General features: G+C 38.9%; 1 protein-coding gene across 10 annotated transcripts in view; it reads right to left on the bottom strand.

The window, feature by feature from the left end:
- LOC122573291 (nuclear receptor coactivator 2-like) overlaps positions 1 to 13,850 on the bottom strand; it is a 128,140-nt gene that overhangs the window by 109,429 nt on the left and 4,861 nt on the right. The gene's annotated exons all lie outside the window — the stretch shown is intronic.

Below are 13,850 nucleotides of genomic sequence, written 5' to 3'. Positions count from 1 at the left end.
CAATACTCGCAGCAAAACGCTTTTAATCCTACCCCACTTAATCCGTAGTTTCCTCGCTCGTCCCAAACCGACGAAACAATCGTAGTACGTGTATCTATAGGCGATGAGCAAGAAAAAGAAAAGTATAGTTGTTTTCCTATACCAAAACGAAAACGGAGGAGCGATTATCCATAAAATCCAATGAGAAGCCAATGAAGAGTACACGAACGAGAGTTTCTGCTAACCCTGTTACGTTTCTACGAGGATCAAACGCTACGAGCGACCAATCGAACAAATACGCGTTACATTTTTGTATCGTTTTATATCGAATCGGCGTTGACAAACTGTTTGGCGTTGATCGCGTCGATAATTGCAACAACCGACGATGAGCGCGAGAGAGAGAAAGACAGAGAACGTTCGAGAGAAGGTGCGGTGCGTTCTGCATTTTTTCCACTTAAAGCTTTCTTCTCTCTGTCGAGTTTACGTCTCGGAAATGACGACGTCGTACAGCCGATCTACATTGGACCTTAAACGCGTGCACACCGATCAATAACGACGGCTATTCCTCGTTATCGTGGGCCGCAACGAAACTTACGCCCGTGCGCGGTCCCCTTTCGTCGTAATCGTAAATGCAACGCGGGCCCTAATTATTGCCGGCACCAGATAAGCCTAGGGATCGGCCACCGTGCGTCATCCTGCCGTTCTATATTCTCTTACTGGTTTTATTGTTCGCCATTCGCCGTGCTCGACGTGGCCATTTATCGGCTGGACGAGCCAGCAGGAGGAGGCTACGATCGAGTCATGGTCGTCTCGTTTTAATCTAACCGCACTGTGTTCGTTGGATCGTTTTCTACCTAATTTTGCTTTTTCGTCGTTGGAAATTTTCTCAAGTTCCAAGAAAATGTATAGAAGAATCGTTGTTGTACGATAAACGAGCTTCGTAATTTCTCGTCACAATTTTAGACAAATTTTCTACGGAGAAACACGTCAAACACGTATATCGTTTCTGTATAAAAATTTTGCCTCGGGAACTGTTTAAAGAATATATTCTTACAGGTATTTTTTTTTTTTTTTTTTCTTTAAATATATAGTCGCGTTAAAAGATTCAAACACGTAGATCCTTCTAAATCGAACGAAATTACCAAAGGTATCGGAGAGGATCTATCGGAATATCGATGGCCAGAGAATCGGTTACGTGAAAATTGACCTTTCGCTAAATTGATAAATAATCGATAAAATTGCGGTGTGTATAAATGCTACTTAAGATTAGAAGTTTCTGTCAACGAAAATATGTACTTTCTACGGGATTAAGTGTTACAAGGTAACGACTGGAAAGGAACGACTATAACAGTGAAAGAAAAACTGGAAATTATTCGCCCATTGTTCTTAACGTTCCGATGGATATGATTATTTTGAGAATACGTTCGATGAAAAAGTTTTTCGAACAGAAAAGATGTCCAACGGAATAGACGACAACCTTTGGCTAAATTTATTGCGACATACATACTTGTATTCCACGAATTCCTCGGCTTTCCGAGCGAGGAATTTCTCAATTGAAATTGCTCCGTGTATACGTCAGTGAAAATGAGTAATGACGAAATGTCAAGCGAATTTTGACTCCAACGAAACTACCGCGGAGTAAAGTAAAAAAATCTTCTACTTACGAAAAATATTACGAGTACCGTTATTCCTCTTTATTCGTAATCGCCTGCTCCGTGCTGATTAATCAGTTACGCAGAAAATATGTTTTCTTCGGCGAGTTCGAATTACGCAGTTTTTTTTATTATCAATGACACGATTACATATTCCAAATGAGTTACAGTTATAACGATATGCCGAAAAAATTTGTCTCGTATTTATTCGTCTCGTATCTATCTACATCTAATCCTAAGAATGTTGGTAACGTTTACAAAAGTAACGAATAGCTTTGGTAAAAAAAGAAAAAAGAAAGAAAAAATATGTTAGATCATTGATCAAAGATAAAACGTGTCATATTACAACGTTACTTTGTACCGTACAAATGAATAAAAAACGTACGTCGTTTTTAGAGGAATATCGGAGAATTCTCTGGTATTCCAGCGTTACATACCTACGTATATAATGTACGAATTTCTTTCTTTCTCTTTATCTACTTTCACTTTTCTTACACGATAACCTTACAAGATAAAAATAAAATCTGATAACCTTGGAAAGATTACCGGCCACTCGACTAGTAGAGCTCAACTATCTGTTCTGGAGCTGTTAATTAATTTCCTTATATTTTAATATAATTTTCAAAGTTGCTCGCTCGCAACTGAGAACCTCTATGACGATTCACGCTATAAAACAGCCGAAAGCAGATGCGACGAATAAATAAACGTTCGCATACGATAGAAGAATTGCATTTCTTACGCTCTTGCGGTGCTCAGTTAAGAATAGGCGTTTTAAACTATTTTAAGGCTCGGATACAACGTGGTGGACGATAACGCGATACCGCGATACCGCAATTGTCTGCAGGTAACACGTTTGACAAAACAACGGTCCAATTAACTTATTTAGATTTAAGTTCCAATGCAGGGAACAATTTTACAAACAAACAAAACGAGATATTTATATTATAAGCGTAACTTTAACAAGGATTACGTACCAAGGAAGCATTTGTAGCATAAGCATAATTAGCCAAAGCAATTACGCGTTAATAATTCATTGTCTCTTGTGAAATCTTCAGGCAGCGAAACAATTGCAGGGTAATTAACAAACAAACAAAAATTAAGACGAGGAGTATCAAAAATTTACAAAGAATAACAGCAGTGCTAAAATATCCGAGATAAAGAGTAAGAAAATTATTATTTCTAGAAAACAAACGAACGACTACCTTAATTTACACCGATATTAAACACCATATGATTAAATAGTAACTAAGAAAACTTCGTAGACAAGAAAGTGTACAGCCGTTTTACAAAAACGCGTCCACGTTACCTTAGCGTAAATCGATATGACACAAATTGCGCGTAGGTGATAAACCCAATTCCTCCAGATTTCTGATCTATCATTAAACTACTTTCGTGGTCGTAGCGTATAATTCTAGCGGCCATTCGTTCAAACGTCATACGTTTTTCCCTTTACACGGCCTTGTATCTCGCTCGTTCGTGTTTTTCTCTCGGTTTTCCAAACAATATTCTACGAGAAAGTGAGAAAAGAGATGTACGGTCGAACTTTCCACCTAGTCAGACCTGTTGACGACAAAAACGTGGAAACTGAATCGTGGATAGCTCGTCTACGACCACGTTCGTCGTGCCATTGTGTGCCCACGACCCGATTTTTGATACGATCTCTCGGCATTAATTACTATTCGTAGATACCCCGTGGCAGATAAGAGATATCTGATTAGTTAGCAGCTCGAACGACAGTCACTACCCGGTTGAAAACGACAAAACGACTAGATATCTCAAGTGCGGTAAACGTGTACCTTGTATATTAAGTACACCGCGTGTGATATAATTTGTCCGGTAATCGTAGTCTACCCAGCGAACATGACTGAAGCGAATTGAGAGATTAACGATGCGAATTTGTTTTAGTCGAACGAGAAAGAATATGAATTTATGCGTTTGCATGTTTTCAACGAGCTTCGGACTTTGAATTTATTACCGTTCACTTTGTAGTATAATCGCCTAGTTAGGGAATTGTCTCTGTTACTAACTTTTTAGAGTATCGACTTCACGTTCAAGTTATATGCTCGTGCATATATTTATATTTACAAACGTTTCACCGATGTCGAAAACTCGGTTTTCAAAGAAACCAAAGGAAAGGAAGAGTGAAACTTTTGTACCTTTCATGCTTTTACGAGCAATACAAGCGACATATAAAGAGATGATGCACTTATGCGCAAAGGCAACTGGTATCCAGTGTCACTTTCCTTTCGTTTTGCCGTGTACGAACTCATAATGAGCGAACGTTTAATTCTTGGCACCGCGTTCCCTCGCTCGACGGCAAGTACCAATTATTACTTTGCTCGCTTTCTTGCTGTTACGCAATCTTTTACCCTATTTCTGCCACATGGCCACATGGCCACATCGACCGAAAGGAAACAATTTCTATGCGTTGAATGATTTCACCAAACTGGAAAATTATAACTACAACCACAACTATTATACGTATTATATATTCTTATATGTTATATTTAACTGTTAACTATCGACATTCGTTTCATTCTTTCGTGGCTAGAAAATATATAAAATCGTTGTTTTAAAGTAAAAGATTGAAATATTCTGAAATATCAATCGCTCCGTTCTTTAACTGCACATAAAATTCATCGTTACAAGCTATGAACGCGTACACGTAAATGTATGTACGTCCGATGAAATCTTACCGATATGAGTCATTCGTGTACTTGAAGCAAAAACCGCGCTTCTTTTATTTCGTATGATTTTAAACGATAAAAGTCAACGTCGTAACGATCGATAATTAAATAATTTTGTGTATCACGCGAAATACAACCGCGCGGTGACGATCACGGCAATTTTACGTCTCATCGTCCATAGGAGAAGATCGTTTCCCGAATTGTATCTAGTACGAACATCGTCAAGAATGAAATTTCGAAACGACTAATGGTTAAACGCATATATGGAGCATCGAGCGAATCGCTCGCTTTCATAGCCACGATTCACGATATCGAAGAAATAGAATTCGATAATGAAAATTGATTGAATAGACTTGCAAATAAAGCGTCGTACCAACGAAACACATTGGTCCTCGATGGATCGATCTCTGCTATCGAACGTTGGCTGTTCTCAAGAGCGAAAAGAGATAAAAATTCATCGCAGGTAAATTTGGTGTCTAATCCGGTTGCAAGACCGGCAGCTTCTGTAACGGGCACCGTATACGGGCAATTCGAGTAGCAGAGAAGCTTCGCTGGCGCAGGAAAGTGATACGAATTAATTCGAAACGCGCAACGTAGTTCGAAGAGCGAAGTGAGACCGCTGCGTGTCGCGCGATGGTGTGGCGTGGCGTGGCGTGGAGTGGCGCGGCGCGACTATCTAAGCCAGAAGCGGTCGTCACGAGCAAAAAGTGGAAAGGCATAAAACGGAAATATGGGGAGCAAATTTTCCCGATCGTTGGAACGCGCGGCGTAATTATTTTTCAATGCCACACGTCCTGTTAATGGACCATTCCCAAGCACAGGTTACGCTTGTTATACAACAATAAAAACAATAATAAGGTTACCTAAATTATTCCACTTTCTCCTCGAGCGTTATATATCGTCCGCGTTATACACGGTGGTTGTTGAAGTTGCTGCTTTTGTTAGATGTGGAAAATGACAATATGAAAATAGAGCCAATTGTTCCTTCTTTTGCAAACTCTCGCGCAAATATTTAACACCTTGCACTCGAGAAATGTTCGTTTATTGTTCCAACGCGAGCAACCACTGATCCCAGCGATCTTTCGTAGCGAAATCTTTTGGAATCAAAGTTTCCTTCCTAAATTCGTTTCTGTATTTGTAAATTTCTCGTAAATACGAATATAAGTACGATCTTGTCTATACTCAACGTGAGACGCAAAGTCGGACGCTTATTTCCGTGTCACCCTGTATAACAAGTCTCTGCCCCGTTACAAACTCGATCCACGTACAGTCGTCATGTCCGTTGCTCTTCTTTTACTCATCTCGACGTTAATTGGCAACATCCATTACAGCCTACAGCAAGAGAAAGCGATAATCCGAGATTCGAGTGTCGCTTTTGTCCGCTGGAATAACCGAAATTCATGGGTGTGAAACGTAACCAGAAGTCCGGCAAAACGGAAGATGTTGGTCATATGAAACTGTTACGTAGGCGTGAACAGAGGACAGAAAGAGGGACGAAGAAGTTCTTGTCAATTTTCGCGATCAAGCGCGAAGAATAAACCGATCGTCGGAGAAATTAAGCATTCGCATATATTTCACGAGAAGCGACTGACCTCCGTTTCTAAAAATTTCGAATACTTTAAAACGGACTGAGATTTCTCGCGCCGAACGAAATAATAAATTCACAGTTTACGAGACTCGTCGCTGGTAATATCGTTTCAAGCCTGCCAATATGTTTCCAATGAATTTACTTTTTTTTTTACTTTCGCTTCTTTTATCACAATGTGTCTCGATCGTTTATCGCCTTATGTCCTGCATCCTTGGAAACGCAACTATTTAGATTTCACTTAAATATCCTTTAGTACCTAATTCCGGAATTTGATTTTATGAAATTTACAACATTTCGTTCTATGTTCAATGAATTATTAAACCGATCGATGTCATACATTTTACGAAGAATGTTACTCGTTCGATGTTACTAGGAAATAACGGTTTGTTCAAATTTATGAATAAATCGAAATCTCGTTACGAATTTATTTTATTGTGTATTACGTAATCTACTCGGAGAAGTTTATGTACAATGAGAGAGAAAAACATATATAGTTGTCAAGATCATAAATTTGTATTTTATATTATACGTATAGACATATACATATAGATATACATAACTTTGTTATTACATAATATAACTATATCATGATTCACAGAACAATTGATATTTTAGCCATTTTAACGCATCGAAGAGACGATTACCTAAAATACTACGTGGCACCAGATTAAAATCTCAAATTTGTGTCCACGTGATAAAAAATCCAAACTAAATTTGATACGCTATAATCCGGATGCTTGAAACTCTATATACAAAAATAAAAGAAAATCGATATCGTGTGCAACTATTATATCAAGTTTCGTACCAAAAACTGGCGCAAAATACAATGCTTAACAAGTCAACATCGATGTCCATGGTTGGTATACGATGAAGCGAGAAGCACGTGAACATATGCGACTACAAGATATCATTAAATCCTCGAAGTCGATTCGAGCTGAATCAAGACTACCGTCCAACGGAATTACAGACTACGATTCTCTCGACTGTCTTAGGCTTTTCCATATGATATTACTATTTTCAGAAGCGAGGAAGAAGATTACAAATTAGATCTCCGTGTACGTCGGTCCTCGATCCTAAAGTCCTAAATCCATCCTAAATGATTCATATCCAACGTGCATAAATCAGCTCTAATTTTAGATTAATTTCGTTCAAAAACCTTCTTCTTCGGATAGTCCTACCCCGATCTCGGTAAATTCTCTGGGCTTTAAGATTCTCCCGACGAAATTCTCGATAAGATTCAACTTTTTACTCGGTTTCACGCTCGTAGAATTGAAAACGCGAAATATCAAACTAGGAAAAAGTCCCTGCGTTCGATTTCGAGAGCCTACGTCGACGTAGATGATCGACGAATAATCTTCATCGACTTCGAATCAAGGAAGGTTATTTAATTTCACGATTTAAAAAGCTTAAATGATCTGTATCGAATATAAACGCGTTGGCGATTGTTTTTAATACATAAAGAAGCTCGCAGCGTCAATACTGCGCATGACAAGATTAATGCGATTACTCGTTCAGGTAACAGTGACACGGTGTGAACTGCCCTTGAGTGGCTGCAACATTGGCAACGCCGCAATTCCGTGTCACACTCTGCCGACAACAGCGACGATTTGAGAGTTTTCCACGTGAAGAAACTCGCATAATCTCGTAACTTCAGCATACACGCTGTGGTACACCGTGTATCCACGGTATTTACATATGAATAAGAAAGCATTTCGACCAATTAAAATAGCAATCCAATAAAACCGAACGAAAAAAGGTAAAAACGAGGCAAAGTCGGAACCTCACCGTGAAGTTAAAGCAGCTGGTGTTTTCACTTCAGTGGACCAGACTAGAAATTTCTAATGAAAGTTTTGATAAGAATGCTTTACCAAGCACAAATCCATACATAAAATGAAGCGATTATAATGACCGACGATAAATATCGTCCTACTTTTAATAACGCCAAGATTGTGATTGCTATGCTAAAAATGATGACACGATTTCCGCAAATAATTAACTTGTTTTAAATTGTAAATTTAATGTAAGAGATATTTCTCTCCCTCTATTTAAGGACTAAATAATATCCCTTGCTAAAAATTCTTATACTATATGGTGGATTTAACCTCCGAGTCTCTGTAGCAAGTCACATTTTTCAGCGATTATTCATTCGAAAGTATTATTAGGCTAAACATGACTTTAAAAAAAAGGAAAGTACTAAATCTTCCCGATTAACGTTTATATAATGGAATACTTGAAAAATGTGTGTAAAACTAAATTGAAAATCTAGTCGGCGTATCGCAGAAATTATTTATATTTACAAGCGGCCTTAAACAAGCATTGTGCAGTCCTTGGCTTGAATATTACACCTACGATTAATCATACGCTTTCACCAATTATCTTGCCGTAAAACTGACGTTTTACAATAAAACATTCCCAATTGTTTATTCACACGAACGATTAAAAAATGTCTTTCAGTCTTTAGAAACGTAACAAATTTACGTTATATTTTTAATAACAACTTTCATTTTCCAGTTTTATCGTTTTATTCGTGTTTTGAATCAACAAATGCTTTTCAATGATAAGTTACGTATAACTCGTTATTTTTACGTAATTACTCCATTTGTATTTTTTATCAACAATTTCGACGCGACAGCCACGAAAAAGATCGATGATACAAAGATAGAAATTAAATACATAATTAAAATATACGAAATTTCAAAATACGCGCCTAAACTGATCTACCCTGTTTGAAAGAAATTTGCCGCCAGGACAATTGGCATCCTTCTTTGCGGTACTGTCGAGGAAAAATGCTGCGTAAATCGGAATCCAGAAGGACTCCGAGAAACAAACAGGCACTGTTCGTGATAACGGTGCGTTCTAAATACCGTCCATGAGATTCGAAGACGAAATTACGTAAAAATATTCAAAGTACCGAAGCCGAGGTCAGCGATACCCTCCACAAGTCTAAAATTAATTGATACCGTGTTATCCGAGAAAACGGTACCTGCCATTTATACAGATTACACATAGCGTAAAATGTCTTTCCTCTGGGAATGATTACTAATTCATTATGCGTTATGCAACAAATGATTGCGTGTACTAATGATGCGTTGTGTAAGTTTACGCATAATAAATATATACAGGATACATAACGGTGCATTTTACGCCGTGTTATTTTTGCCTTGCGCTTAGAAAAATATACGTTGCCAGATCTTCCTTTTCCGCTTCTAACGTATTCCGCTCGTAATCGTTCTTCAAAACAGATTGATAAAAGTTTGAAAACGGAGAAAGATAAATTGGGGAAAAAGATATCGAAAAATTTGCCATGTTCGATGGTTTTGGCTATTTTCAAAAAGATGCGATAATCGATGTAAGTAGAGATTAGAAAGTTTGCGCTTTAGATAAATAGTCGAATCGATGCGTATGGAGAGTTTCGATAAAAGGAAACGATGGAACCGGACAGAAACAAAGGAATTACATCATCGGCGGACGCATGGGACGACAACGTGCCTCGCTGCGCGAGAAAGCGAGAGAAAAAACCATTCGACATAGTGATCGAAAATTAAAGGTGTTTTCGCGAAAGGAAACGCGGTCAGGGCGTGAGTCAGACAAGGCAAGGAAAGAAAGCCAAGGCAACGCTATTTTTCCCGTAGAGACGGACGAATGGTTGGACGTACGCGAACGAACGAACGAAGGAATGAACAAACGAAGTAGCGGACGGATGGACAGGACAGACAGACAGAAAGGCAAGCAACCAAGCAGGCATACAGGCGAGCAAGCGGACGAACGAACGAACGGAGTCGGCCGGTCGAGCAGCCGGCCGGCTTAACAGCAATGACTTGGCAACGTCGCATCGTACACCGGAGGATCTATATCCCGAGCTGGCGCAGAGTGGCGTGGCGCGGCACGGCATGGCATGGCACGGTTCGGCGCTGCTCGGTTCCACTCGGCTCGCCTCTCGGCTGCGCTCGGAATCGACCACGTGACTTACTACACGCTACTCGCTATTCGACGGACATCGGGCCGATTTTGCCTGCTTTTTTCTATCCTCTCCCTCTCCTATCCTCTCGACCTTTTTACACTTCGTCCGGGGTCTTTTGGTTCTCTGCTATCACCAGTTTGTATCTAGGAATCTAACCTTATCGATCGTCACCTCGATCGATGCGTTTAGCGAGGCGCATTCGCTGTGTTTCCGCGTTCCGCCGCGCTCCGTCGTACAGTTACATCGCCCGGACGGAACGTAGGCAGATATACATGTACGAACGATGATCGTGACACGGGCGACGAACAATGACGCGATTAACTATCGCTTCTATTCTAACCCCACGGACTCTAGTCTCGCGGCTCGGACACGACCGCGCCGCTCATGAACCACGTAGTTTTAATTACTCTGACCCGCTCACATAGAGCGTAATGCCTGGCGATAAATACACCGTCGTCGTTGACGATGAATCAGTTATATAGTCGCCAACTATACGCCTACGCGAAAGAGAGCCAAGTTTCTATTTTGCTACATGTGGCTGGCACTAGGCGACTCTTTCTCTCTTTATTCTCCGCGAATCAGTCGAGCTCCGTCGGATGGAGAGACGCGGCGCACGCTTGTCGCCTTCTATCTTACGTTTCGTGTGCCTCTACAATTTCCTCGGCGACGACCTGTGGATACGTCTTGTTTTTCGATACGCTATTGCATCTCGTTTAATACGAGAGAATTGATACGTAGAAGACACGCGAGTGAGGTTGCCTGCCGTGTCGTTTATCCTTCGTTCGGCGAGCCTGAAAGCAAGTCAAGGAATTCGTTCTGGAGGCTGTTATTTTCGAATGTACCGTGTACTTCAGCATGGCACACAGAAGAGTTTCTAAGGTCTTATTTACGACCTAATAAAACATATCGTCGGACCCCGATTACGAGCTATGTATTACTTAAAAGTGTCCTTATACAACGCGAAAACGTGTTTCCTCGGAAATTATGGCCCTTAATATTTACATCATAGTACGCGCCTTGTTTAAAACACAAAAGGCAGGAGAATCTTATGGAAATCGTATTCAAATCGTATCGCGGAACGATAGATATCGTTAAGAAGCAACTTGATAACTACTTCGTTTTATTCATTCCGTCCTCGCTCCTCTAAGCTCAGAAGCTCTCCGTTCTACATTTTAATGACGTAAAAATTCATCTCTTCCCACTGTATTTCATTGTACTGGTCTTCGAACGAGAAGTTGTTTGCGAGAACGCGAATCCCGAGCAAACTCAATAGAATAAAGGGTACTCGGTGATTGTTCACTGAACGAGATATATATATATATATATTTATATATACATATGTGTGTGTGTGTATGTATAACAAAGTTATCGCAATATTATGAAGGAAGAAATAGGAAAAAAAGAGGGAAAGCTCGTTTTCACCGATATTACCCGAGTTCGAAACTCAGATTGTGAATCTTTCTTTTCGATACAATAGAATAGCATCAACGGCTCCGTTACGTGAGAACACATTCAAGTTTCGTGTCATCTGTTTCGAATTAAGTCCATTGGTTGTTATGCAAGTATGTATATATGCGTGCTGTGTATCGATTGCCAGTACAAAGCAAGGGAATATGCATCATTACGCAACTTCTTATCGAACGAGTTGTTTAATAGTGTCTAAAAATGTTACTATCGTTTCCACTGCATACGATAGCAACAGTCTTCTTCCCCGTGACTCGTATATTCGTCAACCAGAATATCGGTCTTATAAGCGATTATTCGTCGCTTACGAGTTATTTCTCCTACACGTCCACGTAACCGGAAAATCGTTCCTTATGTCATAAAATGTGTAACGTTGAACGAACTGGTTTATTACCTTGGAACTATCTGTAACGCTGAAATCGAGCAATTGTATGTATATACGAGCGTAAGTTTGGAATTTCAAATGACCAACTTCTAAGCCAACAAGTGACCGACATTTTTCGCGATACCTACACTTGTCCTTCCACCGTTCATATTTGCCGAATAAACTGTCTTTATCTTTATGAAAAGCAACATCTTCCTTATATCGTTCGACCAATAATATCACCGTATAAAAATGAACTATAGTCCGTGTACATAGTTAAAGATACATATTTTACGATAAATTTTATTTTCAATATCCCTTAATTAGTCACGATTGATTAATTTGATTTAGTTTCAAATTCTACTAGTATTAAACCAGACCTGGGCGAGTTTCGTCGCATAGAAATTAAGAACAACAACTTGAGATAACGGATCACATTTTACCTCCTAATTCATTAATTTATATTTTATAATATCGTATTTATAATTAATTTATTACTAACTTAAATGTAGGAAAGTACGAGTATAATATTAAGTAACTTGGTACGACACACAAGTTGCAAATATCCATGTACCTGTAATTTTGGATGTTATCTTATTTATCAATCACTATATTGTTACATTGTATTACTATATACAATTTATTGCAGCAATTGTCAGTTACTGAATTTCTCTTCCACAAACGAGCAAAATTCTATTTACAACGATTTAAATAAATTTGCCGCGCAACCAAAATCCAGCTATCGAACTTGCCAAGTATCGAGCATCTAGCTCACGATGAAGAAAAGAATACTTGCAAGCCTATTTACGAAATCCTAGGCTATCAAAAAATACCACAAGATCCTGCGATATAAAAACCTACCATTACACGAAAACGAGCTAGTCGCGCCTCTAGCGAAAGTGTTAATATTGATAGAGCTACGAGGAATAACAGACAAACAGCGAGATAGTTTTAGGCAGCGTGTACCTAAGCGTGTATAACGGCAGGGACCTTTTGGGATACGAAGAACAAGAACAAGAACAAGAACAAGAAGAAGTAGGTATCTCAGGTAGACGGGCCTCGAGATAGGTTCAGTAGAAACTGGAAGAAGCTGGATGCAAAAGGTTTCCTTTAAAGAAAACAAAATGAGAGAGAAAGGGAAAGAAAACACGAGGAAAAAAAAAAAGAGAAGAAAAAAAGAGCAGCAGGTGTCGGCACAATTCAAGCCTTCAAAGGGAGAGAGAGAGCTCTTAAATTTTTTAACTCAAACATAACGACGGATGATACACACCATCCCTTTCTTCTTCGCTCATTTTGCGTGAGAAGATTTTGTGTATTTCCGTGCACGCGAACGGGGACACGAAGCTATTTGAAGGATTACACAGAAATATGTTTATGTCGAATATTAAATGACTAATATATGCTAGCGAAAGCACCACCGATGCAAAATGACAGCCAAGAACCAAGCAATAACCATGTTATTTCTAGCTAAACCGAGAAAGCCTACACCAAATTATAAATTTCTACAGTGGCTTCGTCGTTATGAACAGTTTTTAACATTATACAAAATATAAGATGAATTATTTTTAATTATCGATAGAAAAATATATTCTAGAATACTCTGTAAATAACAAACAAGGGAAATCTCTGTCTTTGGACAGTTTAATCTACTGCATCCTATACGATAAGATAGATGCTCAACGTGACGCAATAAAAATATTATTTCATATTGTTTTTTCTTTTTTTTTTTTCTTTTTTTGTTTATTCAGATGTACAACTTCAGACCAAATGGAACGCTGAATATCTTTTGGGACTGTTGGTTTTAAGTGACACATGTAAGGAATGTATAAACCATTTTTATTTTGCGATCGGATTCTATGCGAGACCCTTATGACCTGAGAAACCCTCTTGCCCTCTCTGTTAACCCAATCCCGCTAGATATCATCCTAACACAACTAAAACATTACAAGTATACTTCTCGTTAAATGACCCATATTGAACATCGGCTATCGGCTATCTTTCGTCTACGTCTATTATGTTATCTAAAATTCAATTAGACACAATACGATAAAAAGATAGAATAAACGAATAATCATGTTTCAATAAAAGGAAGAAGAAACTTTTCATTTTTCAAAGGAGAATATATTTGCCTATCGAAGTTTTCAGCCGAAAAATA

The sequence above is a fragment of the Bombus pyrosoma genome, linkage group LG12, assembly GCF_014825855.1.
Source record: "Bombus pyrosoma isolate SC7728 linkage group LG12, ASM1482585v1, whole genome shotgun sequence".
Classification (NCBI taxonomy): Eukaryota; Metazoa; Arthropoda; class Insecta; order Hymenoptera; family Apidae; genus Bombus; species Bombus pyrosoma.
This window is presented reverse-complemented; position numbering and strand designations above follow the sequence as displayed.